Consider the following 26931-nt stretch of genomic DNA (forward strand, 5'->3'; position numbering starts at 1 on the left):
GCCATGGGGTGTGGAAGTTCCTTTAACTTTTGTGCTTCCCAACTAATGTGATAATCACAGAACCTATCTCACCAGGCTGGAGTTATTCTATGTAGAGAATTCAGGTCAGTCCATGAGAAGCTTAGTGAGGGCTCAGTAAGTGTGGCTTGTCATTATACCTACTAGCTGTTGAAATGCTGAAATCAAATAATTTCTCCATGCTTCGATAATCCCTCTCTAGCCCACAGCACTGTCTTGATGGCCAAATGAAAGTTATTTGCTGTCCCCCCATCACAACCCAGTCTCCTGTAGAAAGAATTCCCTAGAAGAAAATGGCTCCCAAAATTATATGTTCAGAATCCCTCCAGATAACCAGATCCAGGTTTCAGGTGTTCAGGCAGGGGGACCACTAGCACCTCTGTGAAGGAGTAAAAAAAAGCACAGGGCTCTGCTCAGCTCTGAGCCCCTGAGGACACCTCATGGGCAGCCTTGCCATCTTGCCTGAGCCCCTTTGGGCTTCATTCCAAGTATCCTGGGGTGCGTCATGGGCTCCAGTTCCACTGTGGGGCCATGGTCTTCACTTCCTTCATTTGTTGTCTGTCGTCCTAGGTTATCCTTTGGGATCCATTCTTTGGGTTTTATAGAGGAAGTTTCTTTGGGGAGTATGGGGGCTCAGGAGTGGCCAGGGGGAGGCTATTTTTTATGCAATGTGGACATTAGTGGTGTTGCCTGGCAACAATGTTTTTTAGGTTTTTGTCCCTACTCTTTATCTTCTTCATCCCAGTAGTAAGGGACATATGCCTCCTTATTTTTAAAAAATTTTAATTTAATTTTTTTTTGAAGATTTTATTTGAGAGAGAGAGAGAGGATGAGAGAGGGGCAGGTCAGAGGAAGAAACAGACTCCCTGCTCAGCAGGGAGCCTGATGTGGGACTAGATCCAGGGAGTCCAGGATCATGACCTGAGCCAAAGGCAGTGGCTTAACCGACTGAGCCACCCAGGCGCCCTTTAAATTTTACAAAATTTCTACACGCATTGTGGGGGCTCGAACTCACAACCCCAAGATCAGGAGTCACATTCTCTGCTAACCAAGCCAGCCAGGTGCCCTTGCCTCCTTCTGTCTTTGCCAGTCCCCAGCGATGGGGCGTTTACTGAATGTCTGACCAGCTCTCTTAGCAGCCAGACCTCCCAGGAGGCCTCTAAGCTCTGTCCCTTCGCAGTCCCCGCCCACACCACCCCTGATGACCAATCCTGGGCTCCGCTGCCCACGCATCATAATAGCCACCTTGGGACCGCTTTCTGCAGTCCCGCCCACGCTGGAGTGTTGCCATGGGGACCGCAAACAGCCTGGGGCGGTAAGAGAGAGGACTTTCCCAGGAGGAAGCGGCCTCACCTAGGGAGACGCGCACAGGTACCCAAGGAGCAGGTGAGGGGCTGCGACAGCCGAAAACAAGTCTTTCAGAGGTCCCCACGCCCTCCGTGTTGGTTCCTGAAGATTTGGGCTCTCCCTCCTGTCTCCTCACCTTTGTCACCTTTCCAGATTCCTTCTTCTCCTGTGTACCTGGGCCTCACAGGTCCTTGACTCCTTGTCCCGGACACCAAGGTCGTTTCTTCCCCCGTCCTTCCTTTCTTCTCCATCAACGTGATATTCTTTGGGTGTCTTGAGCAAAGTGCGCAGAGCGGAGTCCCCCAAGGACCTTTCAGACATTGGATCCCCAGACGTTGGATTGGAAAGGAGAGTCTGGCCCGATTTCGACGCCTGGCCGCGGAGACCGGGGACTGGGTGTGTGTGGTCTGGGAGTGTTGTCTCCCGGAGATGACTGTGGAGCTGGGGCGCCCTCCCTCACCTCCAGGAAGGAAGAGCATCTTGGGGAAGGGGGACTTGGAGTCCTGCTTGCAGGGACTGAGAAGTCGAACTGACTCCCCTGCAGGTGATACCCATTTCTCACCTCCCACCACACCTCTAGGCTTTCCACTTCACCTCACCTTCCCTCTTCCTTGAAGCCATTTTGCTTGAGGGGACATTCCTTGGTCTTTTCTCAGTGGGCCCCCTGAACCTTGCCTTCTCCTCCTGGGATGGTGGCACTACCACACTTTCCTCTTCTCTCCATCCTGCTAAGTGAGGTTATTGTGGCTATGGATTTAAATCCTGAGGCCTGACTCTCCAAACCACTGTCTCCAGTCCCTTTTTCTGGACACAAGGCCCACATAGCCAACTACCTTATATATCTGCATGTGGGTGTCCAATAACTCTCTCATATTGAGCATGTTAAAAATAAAATTACTGATTATGCTTCAAAAACCATGAACACCCATCGGCATTCCCTATTCCCAGGAGAGGAGCCAGTTTTACCTGGAGGCCCAGGCCTTGACCCTGTTTTCTCTCCCGTCTCTTATCTGGCCCATGTCTAAATCTCACCGCTCCCCACTGCTCCACTGCTCCTCTAAAGTTCTGCAAGAACCCAAGAAGGGATCCCACTGCTGTTTCTCTGGATTCTGATCAGCTCTCCCCACATTTTATTTTTTATTTATTAAAAAAAATTTTTTTTAACTTAAAAATATTTATTTGACAGAGAGAGAGAGGGAACGCAAACAGTTTGGGAAGCTGGAGAGGGAGAAGCAGACTTCCTGCCAAGCAGGGATCCCAATGTGGGGCTCGATTCCAGGACCCTGGGATCATGACCTGAGCCAAAGGTAGACGCTTAGCAACTGAGCCACCCAGATGCCCCTCTCCCTACATTTTAATGATAGCACATCACTGTGACCTGGGCAACTGGCCCCCTCCTACCTCCCCTGCTTCCTTGCTTGGCTCACACTTGCCCCTATGTAGTCTCCTAATGTAACAAGCTCACTGTTGCCTCCAGGACTTTTACCTTCTCTGACCATCATATCTAAATCTGCCCATTGTTCTAAGGCACTCCCAAGAAGCCAATACTCCAAAGAAAGAAATACTGCTAAGAAGCATGTGGAATAGTTTTTAGTTTAACAGTTGTAGTTGCATTAGTGGGTTTGGACATTGAACTTGGCAGGTGGCTTGCTTTGACCAATGAAACTCTTGTGGCTGTGATGTGAGCAGAGGCTTTTTCTCATGTGTTTCTGCCACTGTGAGCAGAGGAATGTGCCCAGGTTGCCCTTTAGTCCCAGGAGAATTAACGACCTAGAGAACAGACCTGAGCCCATCCTGAGGCCAGACTAAGTCAAACCTATTGGCTGAGGCCCAGCTACCCCACACGTGCATGAATATGAAACAAAATCTTATATGCCCCAGAGACTTGGTGGCAGGCTGTTACAGAGCATGATTCTAATAATAGTCAACTGATAAACTCTCATGGGAACTTTGATAATTCACAAAGACATATAATTTTTCATCTAAGAAGCTGGCAGTGATTTATAGAGACATAGAGATAGAGACTATGAAATATGCATTTGGCAAAGGTTCAGGAAACAGGAATGCAGGTTTACTGCTGGTAAGAGTGTAAATTGGTAGCAATTTTTTTTTTTTATATATATATGTATGTATATATGTATGTATTTATTTATTTATTTAAGTAGGCTCCCCACTGGGCATGGGGCTTGAACTCACGACCCTGAAATCAAGATCTGAGCTGAGCTCAAGAGTCAAATGCTTAACCAACTGAGTCACTGGGTACCCCCTTGTTTGGAAGTCTTATTTGTCTGTCTGTGTCAAAATTCTTATACTAACTCAACAATTCTATTACTGAAATTTATTCTAAGAAACAATTAAGGGCATGCACAAGATAATTATTGACAAGAGCATTCACTAAAATGTTATTTCAAAGGCTGGTGAAATGTAAATATTAACAGGGGACATTGTTGCTTTATAATTTCCAAATGATAACACACTAGAGCACTTCTGACAGAAGCATCTGTTAATGTGGAATCCTTGGCAATGTGCCAGGTGAGTAGGTCTCTGAGGGAGGACTGGGAATCTTGTGTCCACATCCCACCTTCTGTCCCATTGCCCAGAGTTCACCCTTGGGTCTGGCAACATGGAGAGAAGCTCGGTCATGGCTGTTTGCTCACCTACCCTGCTTCTGGGGGAGGCAGAAATTCTACCCTGAAGAAGTGGAGGCAAAAGTGGAAACAGGAGGGGTTCTTCAGCAGGGAGGGGCTGTAGACAGGCTTTGGCAGGAGGTTAGAGCTGCAGTGGGAAGGCAACAATACTGTTCTAGGGAAGCTACAGAAGCATACTGGTTTTCCAGGTCTGCTCCTCTGTCATCAATGAGTGCCCTTGATGAAGCACTTACCCATGATCTTAGTTGATTTCCAGGCTGGGGCTGAAACGAACAGTGTTCATCAAAGCTCAAAGGGACAGTCTTCCTCCAGTTCTCCCAAGTGAAAATAAGATACAACATCATGGTCACTCATTCATGATGCTGTACTGTTCTAAGGTCTTTGTACATGTGAATTCATTAAAGATTCATAACAAGCCAAAGTGGTAAGGCCCTCGCCATTATTCTATGGAAAGGGAGAACAGAAATGCAGACAGACCACGGCTAGCTTGTGACAGAGCTGGGACATGAACTCGGGAGTATGTCATTCAGGTTTCACAGGCTCAGCCATTGTGGCTTGGATCCCAGCTGGTTTTCAGCCTGTCTCTCACATAGCTTCCCTGCCTCACTGCCTCTTTCTGGGGAAAGGAGCAAGACTGAGGGCTGGGAGCAGGTGGACTGTCTTGGCTGGGCACATCAGGGACTGCTGCAACGTGTAAGATTACTTCTTAATACTAAGACTCCTCTGGAGTGGGGCTGAAGCAGAAAATGATCCTGGAGAAGGGTGAGCTGCAGATGTCTCCCCAGGTGTGATTCCAGTCATCTGTCATCTCATCCCGGGGGCCAGGGACAGGGGGGAGCAGGAGGTATGCTGGGCTATCACTGAGTCTTCATTTTCTTCTCCACCAGAGCGCAGACCTGCCATTCTCTATTCATGGAGTTTGTAAGTCAGCACGAAGGCCCATTGACTAAGGATGTGTGATTTTGTTCCTCTGGACGCTGAGGTCAGTGCAGTACCAATGCACAATGCAACAACACACCAGTCTCCACGGATTCTTGAAACACAGGTCAGCACCTCTGCCCCAGAGTCATGGTGATTTGCTTGTTTCTGTTCTGAGCTAAGTGTCCCAGGAGTCCTTACTCAGTTCCCTGGGACAGTCTTACAGGTAATGTTAGCTGATGCTAAGAATCCTGTACCCATGAGTCTTTTTTTGTAGCGTCCTTTGGTTAGTATCCAACCAGTCCCTTCCAGGCTGGATCTGAGACAGTCCTTTGTTGGACATGCAATTTCTGTCTTTTAGCTTATAATGTGTCTTCTGGCAAGCATGGTAGGAATGCAGAAACCATCTGCTGAAGATAAGATTGAGTGGTTAAATTATAACCATAACCAGCAATATCAGAATGAAGAGAAATAACCTTTTGTGGGGTTTGATATAGAACTATATCGAAGGATGTTCCCAGGGGGCATGAACACATCCACTTAGCCAGGCTTCTCAAGTCATCCTGTAAAGTGTACAGACTCTAAAATGTTCTTGTTAATATAATATCTTACTAATGCTTTGTACCCTTGACTATAGAAAATTAACCTCTGAATGACTGGAACTTCATTTTTAAAAGACTTTATAGGTTTTTCTACCCTGTGGGCTGGATACATAAGTCAACAGGCCAACTCTTTAATGTGGCACTAATAAAAAAATGTGGAGCTAATGAAATGTGAGGATAGCACTGTGTCTGTTATTTTGCGGGTCTCTTGCACGTGATTGCCATGTCAGGGGGGTAAGGTTGAGGGAGCAAGCCTCGGGAGCTGGTGGCTGCCCAGGAAACACCAAAATGGATTGGGTGTAAAACTGAGTCTTGTTTTTTTTTGAGTTTAGTGTCTGATTATAAGGAAAACAACATCTGAAAGGCTTGTCTGAAGGGACAGGCCTCTTGTTTGAGAGGTACTAGAGATGAAGACCCAAGCACAAGGCCATGGAGAAAGACTGTTCTAGGACATATGAAACTAGACTTTTTTCAGAATACAACACAAGTTAGTAAAACCACAAAGAAAATCAATCAAGGAAATCATGACAACTGAAGATAAAAGCAGACTTGAGGGTGGGTCAGGGGGTTATGTCCATATCCAAGGCCAATGATTTTCACTGTTGAGACGTAGACTCAGGCTCAGGCAGAGGGTGGTTGAGACAATGGTGTGTTCTGTTTCATAGGCTGAGTCTTTACTTAAGAACACACTGGCCCATATCTATTAGTGCTCTTTATATCTTACCTTTTTAACCTCTCATATACAAAATATCACATTTATTCTTTTAAGGTGAGAAACACGATTACACACAAAAGCTTGAATAGCAACAAAATCTGTGCAAGTCTAGGACAGAACACTTGAGTCTCCCTGGCACAAATGTCCTATGCAAATATGGTTCCTCTTCAAGATGCATTAAGGAAAAAGATACAGCAAAGGATCACTTTGAAGATACTGCCCAAAAAGAGAAGTAAAGGGAATACAAATGAATGAGGGAGAAGACTGTTGCTATGAGGTGCTTGGAAAGCTTGACCAAACGTCTTTATCACATGACATAAGCTGGTAAAGAGTCACCCCTGCAAACAAGGGACACGTGTTGTGATACAAGAGCTGAGGGGAAGGTGGCAGGACCTCAGAGGAAGGAAACACAACTTGGCAAAGCTCGGGGATGGAAAAGCCCAAGGGGGAGATGATGTCCTCTGGGAGCTGGCAGTGGGGAAAGGAGAAGGGAATAACTGTTTTCTGTGATGCAGCCTTAACTCTGTGATCTAGAACTATAATTTGAAACATTTACAAAGAGCCTCTTTCTTCACTCCTACCCAGTGTTGGGGTCCTCTGGACAGATTCCCTTGCAGGAATGCTAAGAAGTCTGCTCGCGTGTCTGCAGCGGCTAGAAGGCCCAGTACAGGACTGATCTGCAATGGAGGAGGCCTTCATTAGGACAAGCTGTTCTCTCCCCTTGCCCCTACTAGCTGGTCCTAGATCTCTGCTTTCTGGGGCTCTAGGAATCTTCTAGGCAACCTCTCCTGGGCCTTTTCTTTATTTCCTAATCTAAGCTTCTTTTTTAAAAATTTTTTTTAATTTTTTATTTTTTGACAGAGATCGTAAGTAGGCAGAGCAGCAGGAAGATGGTGGGGGAAGCAGGCTCCCTGCTGAGCAGAGAGCCTGATATGCGGCTTGATCCCAAAACCCTGAGATCATGACTTGAGTCCAAGGCAGAGGCTTAACCCGCTAAGCCACCCAGGCACCCCCCTAATATAAGCTTCTTAAACCCCAAATCCCTGGTCCCTCCCAGGTGTCATAGCCTTGGTCCCTAGCTTCATAGTCCCTGACCTCAAGGCCCTTTTTCTCCTGTCAAAAGTACCCTGTCCATCTTTTCCCCAGGACCCTGGCTCTTCAATCGAGTCTCCCATTTCTTTGTATTCTGGCTCATTGCTTCTGGATATCTGAGCAACGAATTAAAGATGCAGATGTGGGAACCTCGAAATGATGCAGAGACAAGAGTTTCGATTGTATACCATTACCATAGAAACATCGGGTCATGTGCTCTGGGTGCAGCTTCATGGGGTAGGACCTGAGATAGACCAAGAGGAGTGCCAGCCTCCACCCCACATAGTGTTTCTGAGCAGCTATTCTCCTGCTAGGTCTCTTCTCTCCCCTAATCTTCTCAGACCATTGGATCCTTGGGAAGCCTCAGGTTCCTGGGGTTCAGTGAGGAATTGGGAAGCTTTCATGATCGAGGGGCTGCCCCACTTCGATCTCTGTGTGTGAGGGAGACAGAGCAAATATCAGAGAAGGAGCTCATCACAGGACAGACAGAGCAGAATAATCACCAGCTAAAGGAGATCATTGAAGGACCCTCAAAATCAAAGACCAGAGTGAGTGAAGTGAGGAGGTTCACTCCGCATCAGAGAACACTGGAGAGTGGAAAAACAAGTCTTGGAATGGAAGCGCATGAAGAGGGCTGGGTGTACTAGAAGACCCATGGGGCCCCAAGAACTCAGCACCTCTGATTCTGGCTTAGAAGAGGTCCGAGCCATCGAGCTGTGGCGAGGTCAGGGATTTTAATGAAATAGCCTCTGTTAAGGAGGGCCGGTGACTTAAGGGTTACCCTGCCCAAGGATTCCTGGCCTGGGCCAGTTTCTGGGTGTGTTCTGGAAGCCAGTGCTTATTACCACTTTATTCTTGGAGACATTGAGTGAATCAACAATGAACTGAGCCAAAGTTTAAAAATATCTGTGTAGAAATGTAACAAGTGCTGAGAATATGGCCAGATTGTGAATAGAAGGCTACAGCAGCAGAATTACCTTTTGAAAAACCCACAAGGCTGGAATCCAAAAGCCAGTTCCCAGAAGATATATTCATAAGATCTTTCCAGAAAAATAACATCTGAGTCAAGAGGGCTCTTTCGGCCCACCCCCTGGAATTAGTACAGTCCTTTGCAACCTCTCAGCAATGTCCAAAACTGGTTCTCTCGCTTCTGAATGTGCCTGAGAACAGGACGTTGCCTCACCCAGGGAATCACCCAAGAGAATTCAAAGAAGTCAAGCTGGGTGCAGAAGGCTCAAAGCCTCCCCTGCTGATGCTCCAGAGCCAACCCGCAGAGGCTCACAGGACCAGAGTGAACAGCAGTGAAGGCCTTAGATACACAGAAAGGAAGAAAGGCTGTGAGAAAATGCAGAAATACAAAGCAACAAGCAGAACCCATCAAAGCAAGTAAAAACTTAATAAGGAGAGGAGTCAAGAACTGTAGGAAAATTGACAAAACTGTGGACCCACCTGGAACGTAGGTGAGCATCTTTGGTACCAGAGAGCCCCTGCCCTGCCCACCCCTGCTAGCGGCTACACGGCAAGCTCTGGTCAAGGACAAGCTGTCACAGAAATGACAGCACGGAAAGTTTTCATAGCAGCGTATCTCGAACTGAAGTGTTTCAAAGACGAGCAGTCTAAAATCATTTCTAGGAAGACCTGGAGGAGGGCTCTCAAGGCAACACTTTTCTTTTTCATGGAGTAGAATTTGGGCTCAAAGTGGGGCCTCCCCCTGGCCTCCATTTCAGTTAGGGATCGAGAAGCTTAGTGGAAATGTAATTCTTTTCAAGAATGTTTTTCCCTCCCAATTTCTAGAATTTATCATGAAGTGAAAGTTTTATGCATCTGTGCCGAAGGTTTATGTTTAAGGATCTCCATGCTTGTGTATCTGTGGCTTCATGTGAAAAAAAAAATTTCAAAATTAAGAGCAACTAAAAAAAATCCTTTTGTTTTATGTTATTTTTTTTTTCAAGATTTTATTTGTTTGACAGAGAGAGATCGCTCAAGTAGGCAGACAGGCGGGGTGGGGGTGGGGAGCCTGATGCAGGGCTCGATCCCAGGACCCTGAGATCATGACCTGAGCCAAAGACAGAGGCTTAATCCACTGAGCCACCCAGATGCCCTAGTTTTATGTTATTTTAAAGACGCTCCCCCAGAGAGTCTGCTGTGCACTGTGGGATGGGCCCCGTTCATCCTGCCAAAAGGACTGGGATGTGAAGAATTTGGAGTTCATGACTTATGTTCCTGCTGGACCCTTGACAAAGGCACTTTATTGGTCATCCCATTGTCCCTCAAACTGTGAGGGAGGCAGGATCCCTGAGGGTCCCGCCTTCCCTGCAAGGACGGTGTCAGAGAGCCATGCCGGAGGGCTCCTGGTGCTTCACCTCAGTCAGAGTGTACAACCCCAATTTCTTTTTTTTTTTTTTTTAAGATTTTATTTATTTATTTGACAGAGATTACAAGTAGGCAGAGGCAGGGAGAGAGAGAGAGGAGGAAGCAGGCTCCCCGCAGAGCAGGGAGCCCGATACGGGGCTCAATCCCAGGACTCTGGGATCATGACCTGAGCCGAAGGCAGAGGCTTTAACCCACTGAGCCACCCAGGTGCCCCTACAACCCCAGTTTCTGAAGTGAGAGAAAGTCCCGAGACATGGGGTCATTGCTCAAGATCACAGAGTCTCTGGCCTAGAGGTCCTGTCTTCCGGCTCCTAGGACTCCCCTGTGCTCGCCCTTGGGGCACTGCCTCAGGCTCACTCTCAGTCTCAGTCTCCCCGGCGATGGGCAAGGGGGCCCCTGTACAGTCACTTCTCCGCCAGAGTCACTTCCTCCACCAAATGTTTGATCACGGAGGGGGTCGTGAGCTCGGGTGCCGCTCCATGGGTGATGGAATTTCTCATCAGCATTTGCCCTGCTGTGCCCTGTCACCCCTCTCTGTGCTGTCACCCCACCCCAGATGCTACAGCCCCTGAAACTGTGCAGCTTCTTATTGTTTCCATGAATTCTCTTTTCAGTTTTCTTAGGCTCTCTCTGCTTTCCCTGTTTTCTTTTCAGAGCACTTGCCTTAAGGACAGGGAGGTGGGGACAGTGACCTCAGGGCCAGTGGGCTGTAAGGGAAGCCCAACATGTTACATCTAGAGGCCACCTCTGACTCCCTGAGCCCAGAGCCCCCTGCCCCTTTCCCAGTCCCTCATCAGCCTGGTCCTAGAGGCAAGCATTCTTGCTTTCATGTTGTCAAGATGCCCTTGGGAGGCCCTGGCCAAGGCTGATTTTTCTGTCGTCCTTCCAGGGTACTTTTGCGTTGACACAATGGTAGGACATCTTTGCCTCAGAACAAGCCTGCCCGGTGCACTGTTGGTTTAACCCCCAACTGACCACAAAGCTGCCTGGCAGTCAGTTTGGCTGCTACCTAAAAGGACAGGCTCAGAATTTCTAGGATCGACCCCCAGAAGACCCCCTGGGTAAACAGCTGTCTTGGTTGCCTGGTTCTGGGTTATCTGGCTGACCGTGACAGTGAATTAATTCCTTCTGCAAGCTCTTGACAATCTTTCCAATGGATGACCTGGCCAGCAGCTCCCTGGTTAACTGAGTAACTAATGCCTCTTCACAAGCTGCTGGGCACATGTCTGCTGGGTCTGAGCTGGGAAGCCTGGAGAATGCTGATGTCCCCTTCCTTATGCTCTGCCTCTGTTGGGATCTCAGGGGTCCCAAACAGTCCTCAGAAGCAGGTCTACCTTGAGAAACACTCTTAATTGGAGGCCTATGGAGCCGCAGGGTGTCTGGCATCACATTCAGTGTTGTGTGTGGAGATGATGTATTCAGACTTGTGCATGGATGACAACGTGCATTTTCTGAGGAGACGGCCAGTAACATTTGTTGAGTTCTCAAAGGGTCTAGGAGCTATGAGAAGTTACGAACCATTTACCTAAGGAGACCCATCCATCTCAGAAAGACCCAATACTGACTCTCTGGATCCTTTTTCATTCCTGTTCCCAGACACCAAAGGGACAGGGAGGGGACTTGCAGGGAACCTTGTGGCCTGGGCTGAATGAGAATGTGGGAAGCAGTTCAGGACCCCGTGGTCTTCTGGGTCCCATTCAGGATCCTGCAAAAATGACTTAATGATCCCCCATCAAGGGTCATCAAGGTTCAGGGGTCCATGAAGTACACGCTCTGGGTGTGTGTGGGGTTCCCAGAGAGGGTATGGGTCTGCTTGTACTGTGGGTCTGGGATAATCCAGAGTGGACTGAGGCCGACCCCTGGAGTGGCTAAAGCATATAAGCCTGTTGCCTGTTAAGCTTGTACACATTTTACTTTGGGCCTTACCCAGTGTCCCTTGGTTCCAGTCTCTGGTAGTCAGTCAGCTGTTTCCTGGGCAACCGGACTTTTCTATTAGGTAACTTTTTTAGACACAGCAACAGACCAGACAGCCACAACCAGAAACTCCTACCTTACCAATACTGGGGACTTCAGTAGGGGCTGAAATCTTTGTAGGGGGCCTTTCACTGAGCTGGAACCTTGATGGCAGAGGGCCAGGGGGCAAGTGACGCCTATTTGGGGGCTGTCTCACTTTCACAAGTCCTAGAAGACATTTGCTTTTTTTGCTTTCGTATGTTACAAATAACCTTGGCTGACACCTAATTTGTCTTGGCAAGTGGCTCCAAAATGTTACAGTGCTGTTTGGTTATTCCATAGGGGTATTTTGGTGAAAAACAGATCACGCGAGTGGTTCCCAATGACTAATCATTGGATTTGTGACACAAGAGCTTACCTGTTCCTACCGACACACTGGATGGAAACTTGCTACTTTCTTTCTTTCTTTTTTAAAAGACGTATTAGAGAGAGAGAGAGCGTGGACAAGTGGGGGGAGGGGCAGAGAGTGAGAATCTCAAGCAGACTCCCTGCTGAGCATGGAACCCAAATGTGGGGCTCCCATGTCATGCACCTGAGAACATGAGCTGAGCGGAAACTAAGAGCTGGACACTCAACCAAGTGAGCCACCAGGTACCCATAGATGTTTCTTTCTTTCAGGATTGCCCCTGATGTTGCCCAGTGTCCATTCTGGCCCATCAGTTTCTTCTCTAGGGAAAAAGAGATTAGGTAACTTAATTCAAGAAGGAAAAAAAACTGGGCCTTGACTTAAAACAGAAACCCTCACGACTCAAGGGGAATTCTAGATTGCTTTCTTCTTTTCCTCATGCCTCTTCACTTCGCGCTTTACAGGAGGTCCAAAAGATGGGAGATCCCATGTGCTACGGATGAGCAGGTGAGTTAAATCATGACTTTGAGGCTATAGATCTCCTCAGTTAAGAGGTTTGTGAAAAAGGACCAGGAGTTGGGTGAAGCAGGCATGGTACTCCGCTTCGGCACATTTAAGAGGCTGTCAAAAAATCCTGCAATCAAGCCAACATGTTATTCTGGTGGTGGAGCAGTGGATTACCCTGTGCCTGCCAAAGCAGAGCTCGTGAACTCGGCTGTCTTCTGCCATCTGACTGTGGTGCTGGGCCGTTGGCCTGTTCTTTTCCGCCTGGCTCTTCATTTATGAAGTACACTGGGGAGATCTACGGAGCTCCTCATCTCTTTGGTGTCCTCGCTCTTCATTGGCTTTGGAGTCCTCTTCCAGCTGCTTGGGGTTGACATCTACATATGAGCTCCCAAGCATTCCAACCAGGCAGCTTCACTGAATCCCTGCTTTTGTAAATTAATTTTTTTTTTTACTATTGCTGGAAGTGTTCCACCTGCTGTTCACAATAAAGGCAGTTATGTGACCCAAGAAAACACTCCCCAAAACAGCCAAACCCTGTAATAAAGATAATATTTTAATGTAATCTTTTAAAAATTTATTTTATCTTATTTATTTACTTTTTAAAAATTTTATTTATTTATTTGACAGAAAGAGATATAGGGAGAGAGGGGACACAAGCACGGGGAGTGGGAGAGGGAGAAGCAGGCTTCCTGCAGAGCGGGGAGCCTGATGCCGGGATCAATCTCAGGACCCTGGGATCATGACCTGAGGCAAAATCAGATGCTTAACAACTGAGCCACCCAGGCGCCCCTCTCAGTTTCATCTTATAGAAAGAAAAGGTGGGAAGAAAGGAGGTGGGGGAGGAGGGAGGAAAGGAAAAAAAGGAGGAAGACTGGAAAGGAATGAATAAGAAAAGGAAAAGGAAACAATGGGTATATCAGATGAGTTTATTTCTATTCTTGGTCTTCTATTTATTATGTAAACAGTAAAGAGAAGTTCAGAGAAAAACCGTCACCTAAGATAAAATCTTGTGGAGGGATTAACTTTGTTTTTTCTTCTCTTTTCTGGTATCTGTTAAAACCACTAATTTATTTTATTTTTAAAAAGATTTTATTTATTTATTTGACACAGTGAGAGAGATCACAAGTAGGCACAGAGGCAGGCAGAGGGGGAGCGGGAAGCAGGCTCCCCCTGCAGCAGAGAGCCTGACGTGGGGCCTGATCCCAGGGTCCTGGGATCACGACGATTGGAGTTGAAGGCAGAGGCCTCAACCTACTGAGCCACCCAGGCGCCCCTCCCCATATTTTTAAGTGAAATAAGATTGGGAAAACGCTGAAGCCACATCCAGCACAGGGCGGTGGAGTAGAGACGGATGGGATAGCTATGTCTGCACTCGTTTGGGAGTGATCGTGTCAGCCGAGCTAACTCTGAGAACAAAATCAGGATTTCAGTGAAACCTGTCCCTCTGTTCTGAATGTCTCCTTCCCAGTGTTATAGCATGAGGGTTTATTGAAAGAATATTTCCTGACATTAATATCTGAAAGAAGTTTGAGTGGTTGCCTCAGTCTCAAGAATAAGACAAGGAGAAATAACTCTCATGATTTATCATTGAAGAAGCAGAAGTCTAGAGATAAAAATACAAGTATCTGTCCCCACAAGGTTAGTACATACCCCAATATACAGCATCAGTACACTTCAGTGGACTTCGGCAAGTGTCTTTTTTTTTTTTTTTTAAAGATTTTATTTATTTATTTGACAGAGAGAGAGAGAGCACAGGTAGGCAGAGCAGCAGGCAGGGAGAGGGAGAAGCAGGCTCCCCGCTGAGCAGAGAGCCCGATGTGGGGCTCGATCCCAAGACCCCAGGGTCATGACCTGAGCTGAAGGCAAATGCTTAACCACCGAGCCCACCCAGGAGCCCCTCAAGTGTCTTTTTTTTAGGACTCATTTTTATCCTCTGAAAAACTGAGATGAAACTTCTGCAGCATTTCTTCCTGAGTTAAAGCACCCTGATTTGGAGTGGGCAGCCTTGTACTCATTGAAAAGGGTATCTCTTCCAGGTCCCCTAGCAGCTGGATTCCCTGTGTAGTCCCTGTGACTACCTTTCAGGCAATCTGTAGAGATAAGACTGTGTGGTTTCTGAGCAATGTTCTTATTAGGGAGGGTGTGCACCCTTCTCCCTTTCTTTCTCTTTGCGGCTCAGGATGCATATATCATGGCGGGAGCCCCAGCAGCCGTTCTGGGCCCTTCTGCCCTAGGATGGCAGTGCAGAGAGCTAGGAGCCCACATCCCTATGGATAAACAGAGTGCTAACCGTGTTTATGCCATAGCTCCTTGGGATTTGTTTGGGATAGAGTTAATCCTTCCTGATATTGCCTCTCTTTTCCAGTTGCTGTGTGGACATGCAGGGGAAATCTCCATGTCAGTCCATGTGTACATCTGAGAGAAAACCTGAAAGGCCACAAATCTGAATGTCTAAAATGACCAAAGCTCACCACAGGTAGATTTTAGGTGATTACCACTTTTTTTCTACTGCTTGACTTTTTCTGCTTTTATTAATTTTCCATAATCAACAAGTATCACATAACAAAAACTAAAACAGAATATAAAGAAAATGTTAAGGGGCATCAGCTGATAATTCTCAGAACCAGAAGTGTCCTTTTAGCTGCCATGAAAAAAATGTTCAACTTCCTGAGTTATTAAGCGAAAACCCAAGTCCTGAGATTCTCTTTTGCAGTTCTCAAGAAGCAGATTATCTTTACATAATAATACCCAGGTTAATAGAAGACACTGAGAACCCATCTGTCACAAATATATATAAAACCTCCCCAGCGAGGCACAGGACAGATGGGGATGGGAGATGTGGTGTAGGGGTGAGAGAGTTTGCTAAAGTTCCTGTGGCAAGAAAGAAATGAATACTGTTGAGTTTAAAAAACAAATAAATAAGTATCGATCTTAAGGACAACCATCATAAAAAAACAGAGTACATTGCTTTTTAAATTTTTAAAAATTATTATTATTATTATTATTATTATTTTTTTTGAGAGAGAGAGAGTGTGCATGTGCTGTGGGGTTGGGAGGGGCAGAAGGTGAGGGAGAGAGAGAGAGAGACTCTTAAGCAGGCTCCACACTCAGCACAGAGCCTGATGTGGGCTCTGAGATCATGACCTGAACTGAAATCAATAGTCAGAGGCTTAACTGACTGAGCCACCCAGGTGCCCCCAGAGTGCAGTGCTTTTAAAGCACCAGGGAAATACTCCCCCAAATTTGATCTGTACAATGGACACATGAAAGAAAAGTAGAAAAAACCTCTTAGTAAACTAGATCTATAAGGGAACTTCCTTAATCTTGTAAAAGCTATAAACCCAAACCTGTTACATCTATTTAATTTAAAACTTTAGGGGCACCTGGGTGGCTCAGTTGTTTGTTAAGTATCTGCATTCGGCTCAGGTCATGATCCCAGGGTCCTGGGATCAAGCCCTCTCTGAGCAGCGGGAAGCCTGTTCTTCCTCCCCACTCCCCCTGCTTGTGTTCCCTCTTTTGCTGTCTGTCTCTCTGTCAAATAAATAGATAAAATCTTAAAAAAAAATTATATATAAAAAAAAAACTTTAGAAGCATTCTCTTTAAAACCAAACACAAAATATGATGTCCACATTATAATTCCATAGTTAGGGGTGCCTGGGTGGCCCAGTTGGTTAAGCATCTGCCTTCGGCTTAGGTCATGACCCTAGAGTCCTGGGATTGGGCCAGTAAGGGGAAGTCTGCTTCTCCCTCTCCTTCTGCTTCTCCCCCACCCTCATGCTTGCTCTCGCTCTCTCTCTCATTCTGTCTCTCTCAAATAAATATAATCGTGTAGGGACACCTGGGTGGCTCAGTGGGTTAAAGCCTCTGCCTTCGGCTTAGGTCATGATCCCAGGGTCCTGGAATCGAACCCCGCATCGGGCTCTCTGCTCAGCAGGGAGCCTGCTTCCTCCTCTCTCTCTGCCTGCTTCTCTGCCTGCTTGTGATCTCTGTCTGTCAAATAAATGAATAAAATCTTAAAAAATATATATATATATAATCGTGCAAAAAATAACTCCATAGTTAAACATAGCTCCAGAGTCTGGCAAAACTCTAGGATAAGAAAGGGAGGAGAGGGGAGAGGATAGGTAGTAGGTAGTTAGCTATCTAGATAGATAGGAATAAATGTGAGGAAAGAATATAAAGAGGGGGAATAACACTGACATGAACTGCAGGCAACGTGGTCATCTGTTGAGGTGACCATTCACTACATAGAACAGGTCTTTGTTTTGTCCTAGAGCCTCATGAAACTCCTCCATCTGGGTGTCTTCTCCTTATGCCCAGGTTGTCTTTGGGGAAGGAGGTAGGAAATACCCAGACAACGGTAGTTCCAACAGTAAGAGTGTCTTTGTTCCCACTTCCAGCATCCCAGGGGTAGCATGAGAGACAGAAAGATTTGGGATTACCACAGCTTCAAAAGCCAGCTTTTCTGTTTTTACTGTGTTAATACCTTTTGTATCAGTACAAAAATATTATGTATGTGTGTTGCTTGCTCTCTCTCTCTCCCCATACACACCCACACCACCTCCCCAACACACACACACACACACACACACACACACACACACACACACCCTTACCTTGACCAAAGCAGTGCAAATCAGAATCAGAAAAGTATTCACTAAGTGACATTTCATGTTGTGGGCCACTAGCTGTCTTTTAGGTTTTACACGAGAAAGATAGGTAATTGTATAATTGCATGCCCATCCCAGAGGAAGAAAAATCAAGTGTATGTGTTTCACAAGAAAGAAAGCCAAAAGCCAACACCAGCCAAAGGAAATTCTGATTTACCTTCTTTGGCATCAACTCCAGGATATGTTTTGATTGAAAATCCGGGGACCAATACATGATCCCTGTGATTGTTTCCAGGAACAGAGCCCAGAGAAAGTGAAGGCATTTTTTGTTCAACCCTGGTTAAATATTGACCTCCTTAGAAGTGTATTTCCTTTGGTGGGCATTTCTTACTTTTCCAGGATGAATTAGAGATAAGTTGATGGGACATGGCAAGCTAAGCACTTAGCCCTGTGCCTCACAGGCTGAGATTTCAATTCTACAAAATCAGAATGTGTAGATGGCCATATGCTCACAGGGCCAGCCCCTCCAGACTCAAGGATGAGAAACCAGGATGGTGTCAGGACGGTCACATGGGCTGCACTGGTGTGGGTGGAGGGGACTTCAGTATTTCATTCCATCTACATGGTGGGCCAGTAGGACATGTGGATGACTCTCCTGTTATCAGGAAACATATGTAAGAAAGAAGACATGTCCTTATTAACAAGCTAATTTATGATATAAGCCCAATCATTTGAGTAAATAAATAAAAGGTTAATCTGGGGTTACCTGCATGGCTCAGTTGGTTAAGTGTCTCCCTTTGGCTCAGGTCATGATCCTAGGGTCCTTGGATAGAGCCTCGCATCAGGCCTCTTGCTAAGTGGGGAGCCTTCTCCTTCCTCTCCCTCTGCCTGCCACTCCCCCTGCTTGTGCTCTTTCTCTGTCAAATAAAATAAATAAACAAAATTCTTAAAAAAAATCTGTCATACCAAATACAGATTGATATGCACAGTTGCTAGAGAATTATTAAATAAGTGGAAAGTTTCATATAAAAAGGAAAAAGAATTTGGAATATCAGTATTGGAATATCAGAGCTCAATTGAAAAATAATAGAATAAGAGTTAAGTGGAAAGTAAAATTTCACTTTCTTTTCTTTCTTGTTTTCTTTTTTTAAAGATTCCATTTATTGGGGCACCTGGGTGGCTCAGTTGTTAAGCGTCTGCCTTCAGCATAGGGTCCTGGGATTGAGCTCCCTGCTCCACCGGGAGCCTGCTTCTCCCTCTCCGTGTTCTCTCTCTCACTGTGTCTCTCCTTGTCAAAAAATAAATAAAATCTTAAAAAAATAAAGATTCCACTTATTCACTTGGTAGAGAATGAGTGAGTGAGAGAGCATACACAGGGGGAGCAGCAGAGGGAGAGGGAGAAGCAGTCTCCCCACTGAGCAGGGATCCTTATGTGGGGCTTGATCCCAAGACCCTGGGATCATGACCTGAGCTGCAGATAGACGCTTAACCCACTGAGCCACCCACGTGTCCTGAAAGTAGGGTTTCTATGTCAAATCTGTCCAACATGGCCCTATTCAAATCACCTGGAGGTATTATTTTTAAAGTTTTTTTTTTTTTTTTAAAGATTTATTTGCGAGAGAGAGAGCACGCATGCGCATGTGTGCACACCCTTGCTGGGAGAGGCAGAGGGAGAGGGAGAATCTCTAGTAGACTCCTTGCTGAGCTCAGAGTTCTACTGGGGGTTCGATCTCATGACCCTGAGATCATGACCTAAACCAAAATCAAGAGTTAGACCCTTAACCAACTTAGCCACCCAGGTGCCCCTAGAGATTTTATTTTTAAGTAATATCTACATCTATCATGGGGCTTGAACCTACAACCCCAAGATCAAGAGTCATGTGCTCTGCTGACTGAGCCAGCCAGGCGCCCCTAGAGGGATTTTTTTTTAAAAAGATTTATTTATTTACTTATTTGACAGAGAAAGAGATCACAAGCAGGCAGAGAGGAAGGCAGAAAGAGAGGAGGAAGCAGGCTCCCTGCTGAGCAGAGAGCCCAACGCGGGGCTCGATCCCAGGACCCTGAGACCATGACCTGAGCCAAAGGCAGAGGCTTAACCCACTGAGCTACCCAGGTACCCCCCTAGAGGGATTTTTAAACATATAGATGCTTAAGGCCTCATGCGGAATACCAGTGCAGGGGCCCTGGGACTGGGCTGGGAAATGGACAGTTTTAAGAACCTTGAAGTTTTACATTGAATCGACAGTGACACTAAGTCAGCATTTCATTTTCTTTCCAAAATCAGATAAAAACAGTTATGATCTTCAGATAAACTAGACAGAGCTGAAATGTTGAACCACCAAGTGAGAGAGGAACCATCAACAGCCCAAGGAGGGAGGGCTAAGAACAGGCTGCAGGAGGAGCGCACATCCTTTCTCGCAGGATCGGGTTGGGGTGCAGCCCCGCCTTCTTTGCACCTGCAGAGAATAAGGAATCTCACATCTAAGCCATACAGACAGAAAAGAGTCAGTTTGGTGGAGAAAAGGGGGGCTCTCCCCAAGTCTGTTCACTGTTTGTGAGAACTGACAAACCCATGAAAGACATGAAAGGCACAGAATAGTGGGTCATCTCTGGGGGCTGCAGTATCCACATGGTGGCCACTTGGGAAACCAGCTTCCTGCTATCTAGCAGGGCTGACTTTAGGCATGTCCTGAGTCCCAGCCATTCATGCCCAAGGGAGCAGACCCCAGGGGCCTCTGGGGTAGGAGCCCCGGGGACTAGGCAGCTTTGTTGTTCTAGTCTAGATAGATAACATCATAGAGCCTGGGGAGGACATCAAGGTCCTTCCACAGAAGAATAAAGAAATTGTGTACAGTCCTTAAAGTGGAATGCTGCCCAGCAGGGACAATGACTAACAAATGTCACCACTTCCTTCAACTTGGAGCAAGCTCTCAAATAAAATGTTGATTAGGAAAAGCAAATCGCAAAAGAAAATATACAGCATAAAACCACTTCTTTAAAAGTCCAAGTGTATGTGAAACTTAAATTGAATTAGACTTAAATTAAGAAAAGACATTCACTATCTAGGAAGAATACTAGGTGATTAGTAAACACACATTTGGGGACATGGTTGCCCTGCAAGGGAGCACTAAAGGGTCCCAAAGATGGTGATAACACCCAATTCTGTAGCCTGAGTGCCAGGTACATGGGTCTTTGTTCTATTTTCTTCTTTATGTTAGATATTTTATATTTCATATATTCTCTCATGTGTCAGATATTTCATTTTTTAAGATGGAAAAAGATATCACATATTAAAACCTTGACTAGCCCTGGGTCCTCCTTCACATGAAATGAACTTTCTACAAAGAACTGGCTCAGAAAACACCTCCAAGGAGATGAATTACCAAAAAAGAATCACAAAAGGATCTCTGCAGAGACATTATGAGGAAAAGGGAAGGAAAAGGAAAACAAGAATGCTGCAAGGTCAACAAAAATGGAGACTAAAACTTTGGACTGACATGACCGGATTGGGGAGGGGGATGATTTCAAATACTTTGACAAAATGGAGTGTGGAAATGCAATGGACCTCTGGCTAGAGGTCAGGGGGGGAACCAGAATGTTCCCCAGAACTGAAGCTCTGACATGGGAGATTTTCTTAGGGATCTCCCCAGTCTCTCATCTCATCTGTCATTGTAGTTGAACCATTTAAGCCGTTTCAAGTGGTGTCTATTTTTAACTCACTCGTCCCCTGTTGGGAGGTCTTCCTTTGTGCTAGGTGCTGTACCTGCTCTGGAGGGTTTGGAGTCTGGAGGTAGAGGTGATGATTACATGGTGCTGTGGGAGGCGGCATGCAGGTTTCCTCCAGCAGAGGGTCTAACCAGTCCAGGGCTCTGGGAAACTTGTCAGAGGAAATAGCATTCCAGGTGGAGCCTGAAAGATGAATGAGAATCAGCCATGGTAGATGAAGGGTGGAGGTTGGGAAGAATGCTCCGGATGGGAACAAAAATGCAAAGGCCCGGGGCGCCTGGGTGGCTCAGTGGGTTAAGCCTCTGCCTTGGGCTCTGGTCATGATCTCGGGTTCCTGGGATCCAGCCCCACATTGGGCTCTCTGCTCAGTGGGGGGCCTGCTTCCCCCTCTGACTCTCTGCCTGCCTCTCTGCCTGCTTGTGATCTGTCAAATGGACAAATAAAATCTTAAAAAAAAAAATCTATTAAAAAAAATGCAAAGGCCTGAAGGAGACAGAGGGTATGGAATTCTAAAGGCGGGGCTTGAGCTGTAGGCCAAGCCCAAACAGGTATGCCTTGCAGGCCATCTTAGAGAATGTGATGCTATCTTACAGGAATTGGACAACACTGACTGTTTTTTTTTTTTTCTTTTAAAGATTTTATTTATTTGACCGAGAGAGATCTCAAGCAGGCAGAGAGGCAAGCAGAGAGAGAGAGAGAGGAGGAAGCAGGCTCCCCGCGGCCGGGAAAGCCCGATGCAGGACTCGATCCCAGGACCCCGAGATCACGACCTGAGCCGAAGGCAGAGGCTCAACCACTGAGCCACCCAGGTGCCCCAACACTGACTGAAGCAAAGGAGTTACATGATGAGATTGGTTTATTTTAGAAAATTCACTCTTCCCCATTATATCAGTTTTTGCCCTCTTGAGACCTTTAATCTACCTACTATCCTACCTTTAATTATCCATCACCTTCCTCACTTCCTTCCCTACTAGATCATATTCCAAGGGTCATCATCATAAACGCTCCCTCAGATCAACTTTCCCTTCTCTTGCTCTACTCTCATTGCTGGACCACCTGGCTGCACCCCACAGTTCAGCCTCTAACACTCTGGGGTAAGAACAAGGTGTTGGCTGGATTGTATTAATTCAGGAGGCTTTAGGGGAGAATTGGTTCCTTACCTTTTCCAGCTTCTTGGCTCTGCCCACATTCCTTGTCTTGTAACCCTGCATCCCTCCAGCCCCTGCCTCTGTCCTCAGATCTCCTCTGATTCTCCTGTCTTCCTCTTTCCCTTGTGATTACATGGGGGCCACTTAGATAATTCAGGATAATCTCCCCATCTTAAGATCCTTAAACACACCCACAAAGTCCTTTCTTCTATGTAAAGTCCCACTCCCAGTTTCCAGTGATTAGGATGTGGATGAACCATTATTCTGCCCACACACCATCTTCTAGGACAATATATCATATCTTCACTCCTCTCACTTTCCTAGCCCTCTCTCCCCACCCTATTGTGACTTTTCTTTGGAGAAATAGTCTCCATTAGACCAGAACTGCCTTGTCATCCCATCGTCAAAATCACCCCCACCCTGCATCTGGACTCACACTCAGCTGGGCCTCCTGTCATCCAGGATGCTTTGTCCCTGCTCCCATTTACAGTCAAGACATTCACCCTTGCTCTGGCTCTTCTCAGCAGACAGTTCTCCATGGTGTCTCATATTTCTGCACATTTAGCTAGGCACTGACCTTTGTTCTGGATGATCTTCACTTAGCTAACAGCCTTGGAAGATAGATATGCTGTCTACCCCTGAAGCAACGGGCAGGCATGTGTCTTTTACCAGCATTCATGAAACTTGGCAGGCTAACTTTGTTAGCTTGCAAATGGAGTAAAATCTCAGTCCCTTCAGTTCTCAGCAGAATCCATCTCCTCTAGCTTCTCAAGGTCTTCACACCTAACTTGCTTTTCTGGAACATTCATTGTTCCCTTTCTAATGGCTCACTGTCATCAGCGAATACTCGTGCTCTAGCATATCTCAAGACCAAAAAGAAACTAAAAACCACTCTTGTTTGACACCTGCTTGCCTTCCCACTACAAATCCATTTCTCTGTTCTCTTATCAGCAAAAATTCATACAATCATTATCTCTCACAGTGCTGCCCAGTAGAACTTTCTGGGATGGTGGAAATGTTCTGTCTCTGCATTGTCTAATTTGGCAGCCACTAGCCTCATGTAGCTGTTGAGCGATTGAATGTGGCTAGTGTAACTGAGGAGTGGATTTTTAATTTAATTTAATTTCAATTAAATTTAAATAGCCACGTGCGGTTAATGGCCACCATATTGGAGAGACAGATTTCTAGTGACCCCATTTCTGTCCTTTTCCTATCTGAATTCTCAGCCGTACTTGATCTGATTGACTGACCTGTTATTCTGAGGCATTTTGTTTCTGGCTTCCATGATGACTCAGCTCTTTTAATTCTGCTGTTCCACTCTCCAGCTGTCCTTGGTTGGCCTTCTCTGCTTGACCTGTAAGTGCCACAAAGATCCATCCTGTGTCTACACTCCTCTGCACTCCTGTAGTCCTGCATTCCTCTGTCTACACTTCTCTCCAAGTGACCTCACCCAGTTACCTAGTGTTAGATATTATCTACAGGCTGATGAGTCCCAAGTGTGTGTCTCTAGCCCTGTCCTCTTCTCCGGGCACTGAACACTCATATCTAATTGCCTACTTTACATATCCGTGTGGGTGCTCAACAAGCATCTCAAACTTAATACATCCAAAATAGAACATTTCCCTACAACCTGTTCTTTCAGCTTTTCTATCCCAAGAAATGCACCCTCTCTACCCAATTGCTTAAGAGAAAAATGTGGGACCCTTTGCCCAGACTTACCATCGATGTTGTGAGCTCTACTTCCAAAATATATTCATATTCGTGTCTTTAGTGTCTACTGCTAGTTCTTGACTTTAAGCCCCCAACCTTGCTCCTGATTTATGATAATAGCCTCACCACTGCTTTCTCTTGCCCCATTCTACATATAATGTCTGCACAGCAGCCAGAAGGAGCTTCAAAAGTACAAATAACTTTTGGGCACCTGGATGGCTCAGTTGGTTAAGCATCTCTCTCTCTCTCTCTCTTTTTTTTTTTTTTTTAGATTTTAGCTATTTGTTTGACAGAGATCACAAGTAGGCAGAGAAGCAGGCAGAGAGAGAGGAGGAAGCAGGCTCCCTGCAGAGCAGAGAGCCCGATTCGGGGCCCAATCCCAGGACCCTGGGATCATGACCGGCACTGAAGGCAGAGGCTTTAACCCACTGAGCCACTCAGGTGCCCCAGGCATCTGACTCTTGATTTCGGATCAGGTCATGATCTCAGGGATGTGAGATCTAGCCCCTTGTTGAGCTCCACACTCAGAGCAGAGTCTGCTTGTCTCTCTCCCTCTGCTCTACCTCTTGCTTGCATGCTCTTTCTCTCTCTCTCTCAAATAATTTTTTTAAAATTACAAATAGTTTTGAAGGTGTTTTTTTAAAAAAATCCTCTAGTGGCGTTCTCTTGCATGTAAAATATGAGATCAGTGAGACTGTGAGCCCACCTGGAAACCTCCCACCTCTGGGTCTTATGTGAGATTCTGCTCTATCCTCCTTGTTTCAACCACTTTGATTTAGATTTACTGTTACTTGAAGTCAAAAACATCCTAAATGACCCCGATGCTCATTAGAGAATGGCTTATTAGTAATTAAAAGTTAGAAATGAATGAAATAGCCCAAACCAGAGAACTGATTATGAAACTGTTATTATGCAATGGAATAATATACAGGAGAGAAAATATGATGTCAAAGGCATCTGCTTATTGACATTATGCTTATTGTGTAATGTCAAATTTAAAAAGCATATTTCAATGGCATTTATATATGAATACACATAGACACAGACACAGACACACCCATTATAGTGAGTAATTTGTTTCAAGTGGACTTCAACACACCCTATAAATGCATATGCACATTTTACAGTGGTTGTTACTGGGTTGTAGGAGTATAAGTTTTTGTTCTTTATGATTTTTGATATTTTTTTCAAATTTTAACAAAATAATTTTATAGTAAAAGGGCAATAAAAGGTATTTGACATGAAAAATAGTATTTTTAAGGTACAATTGGTTAAGCAGACAGCCTTATTTATTTGTCCCAACTTTACTGAGATATAGTTGACATCCTCATGGTTGTTTAGCTTCTTCTTTTACTCACTTCCTTTACTTTCTCGCTTTGTCAAGGTGCTTTCAGACCAGCTTGAGGTGTCCTGTAGTAGAATTGCCTTTAGAAATGTTCTCAGAGCCTGTGGGAAGAAAGGTGTCTGCAGGGATACCCAGACTGAATGAAGCATGGAGGGGGTGGGTCCTGATTGCCCTTTCCAGGCAGTAGACAGACGGTGACTTCCTAGTCCCACCCTCCCACTCATGGCAAGAGGCCTGCGCCAGCCGCCCATACTCAGCCACCCTGCAGGGGCCCCTCCTGGGGCCCCCAGACAAGTCCCATCTGCCACCATAGTGCCAGATGTAGCCACAAGAGGGCGAGCAGCATCCAGCTGATGTTTTGAATTGCTCTCTTGACACTGGAACAAACATAACCTGGCTTCCGTTTCATAATGCCAGTCTGTTTAGCCGAGTTTCTACACTATTGCAGTATGGTAAATCCCCATTTATTAGCATTTAAAAAAAATTTTCCTCTGTTCTTCAGGGACGTAATATGGGGCATTTCATCCTGATACGGCTTTACGTGTTTGTGGGGAGGCCCAGACCCTGAGGTTGCCTGAGGCAGGACTCCCAGGACACTGGGCCACCGCCGAGGGAAACCTGTGTGCACCTCAACAAACAGAGGGGGTCCATGTTCATGGATTGGATGATGCAACATCATTACGGTGGTAATTCTCTCCAAAGTGTCTATAGATTCCATGCAATCTTTTTCAAAATCCCAGCAGGAATTTTTTGCAGAAATTGGCAAGCTTATCTCTGAGGGCAAAGATAGCCAAAAGAATTCTAAAAAAGAACAGAATTGGAGGACTTACATTTCCTGACTTCAAAATACTGTAAAGCTTCAGTAAAAAAAAACAAACAAACAAAAAATAGTGTGATACTGGCATGTGGACAGACCTATATATCAATGGAACAGACTTGAGAGGCCAGAAATAAACCCTTACGTTTATGGTTAATTGGTTTTTGACAAAAATGTCAAGGCAATTCAATGGAGGGAAAGGATAGTCATCTTAAGTGGTGCTGGGACAAAGTAGGTTAGTGGTTGCCTGGGGATGGGGTAGGAGTGGGGAAGGACTGCATATGGGGTGATAGAAATGTTCTAAACGTGGATTGTGGTGATGGTTGCTTAGCTCTATAAATTAACTAAAAATCATTGAATTCACACTTAAAATGGGTGAATTTTATAGGCGAGGGAGGGGAAGACACCTCAGGCCAGAAGCAGGTGAGGTGAGATGTACCAGCATTGAGGAGAGTGCAGGGGTGGTGGGGGGAGGGTCTGCACTTGCTTTACCATCCCCCTTGCTGAGCCTTTCAAAGCCTCAGCCTCTTGTTTTTTATAGACTGGAATAACATTTGCAGTTGGTGCCCCTGTGAGGCCCCAGGCACAGGAAGGGCAGTGCCCTCCCCCATGGGGTCTCACTAAGCCCTCAGGGCCAAGGAGGGAGCCCTGTTCAGGAGCCTCCCTGTCTGACTTCGGAGTGCCCAGAGTCCAGGAGAATCTGGGGGGCAGTGCTGTCCTGTAGGAGCACAGTGTGGCCCTGTGGACACTTAACTTTTCCAATGGCTGCATTTAAAAAATAAAGCAGGTACTTCTTGGGTACAATTCATTTTAATACTATATTTATTTTTATTTAATTTAAAAAATACTTTATTTTTGGGTGCCTTGGTGGCTCAGTTGGTTAAGCAACTGCCTTCCGCTCAGGTCATAATCCCAGAGTCCTGGGATCGAGTCCTGCATCAGGCTCCCAACTCCACGGGGAGTTTGCTTCTCCCTCTGATCTTCTCCCCTCTCAT

At 45.9% G+C, this 26931-nt stretch overlaps 2 long non-coding RNA genes across 2 annotated transcripts in view; one reads left to right on the forward strand and one right to left on the reverse strand.

Annotated features, from left to right (window-relative positions):
* The first annotated feature begins 1194 nt into the window (after nucleotides 1–1194).
* The window catches only part of LOC125084949 (uncharacterized), a 29922-nt gene continuing 4185 nt past the window's right edge, over nucleotides 1195–26931 (forward strand). The window contains exons 1-4 of the long non-coding RNA XR_007122744.1: nucleotides 1195–1404; nucleotides 4901–5058; nucleotides 12537–12579; nucleotides 14945–15066. This is a non-coding gene — a long non-coding RNA (uncharacterized LOC125084949). The remainder of the gene's footprint in view (nucleotides 1405–4900; nucleotides 5059–12536; nucleotides 12580–14944; nucleotides 15067–26931) is intronic.
* Nucleotides 19399–23487, reverse strand: LOC125084950 (uncharacterized). Its single transcript, XR_007122745.1, has 3 exons — nucleotides 23315–23487; nucleotides 20954–21099; nucleotides 19399–19646 (listed from the first exon to the last, which is right to left on the reverse strand). It is a non-coding gene; the product is annotated as an uncharacterized LOC125084950 (long non-coding RNA).

Source organism: Lutra lutra, chromosome 14 (assembly GCF_902655055.1).
Source record: "Lutra lutra chromosome 14, mLutLut1.2, whole genome shotgun sequence".
Classification (NCBI taxonomy): Eukaryota; Metazoa; Chordata; class Mammalia; order Carnivora; family Mustelidae; genus Lutra; species Lutra lutra.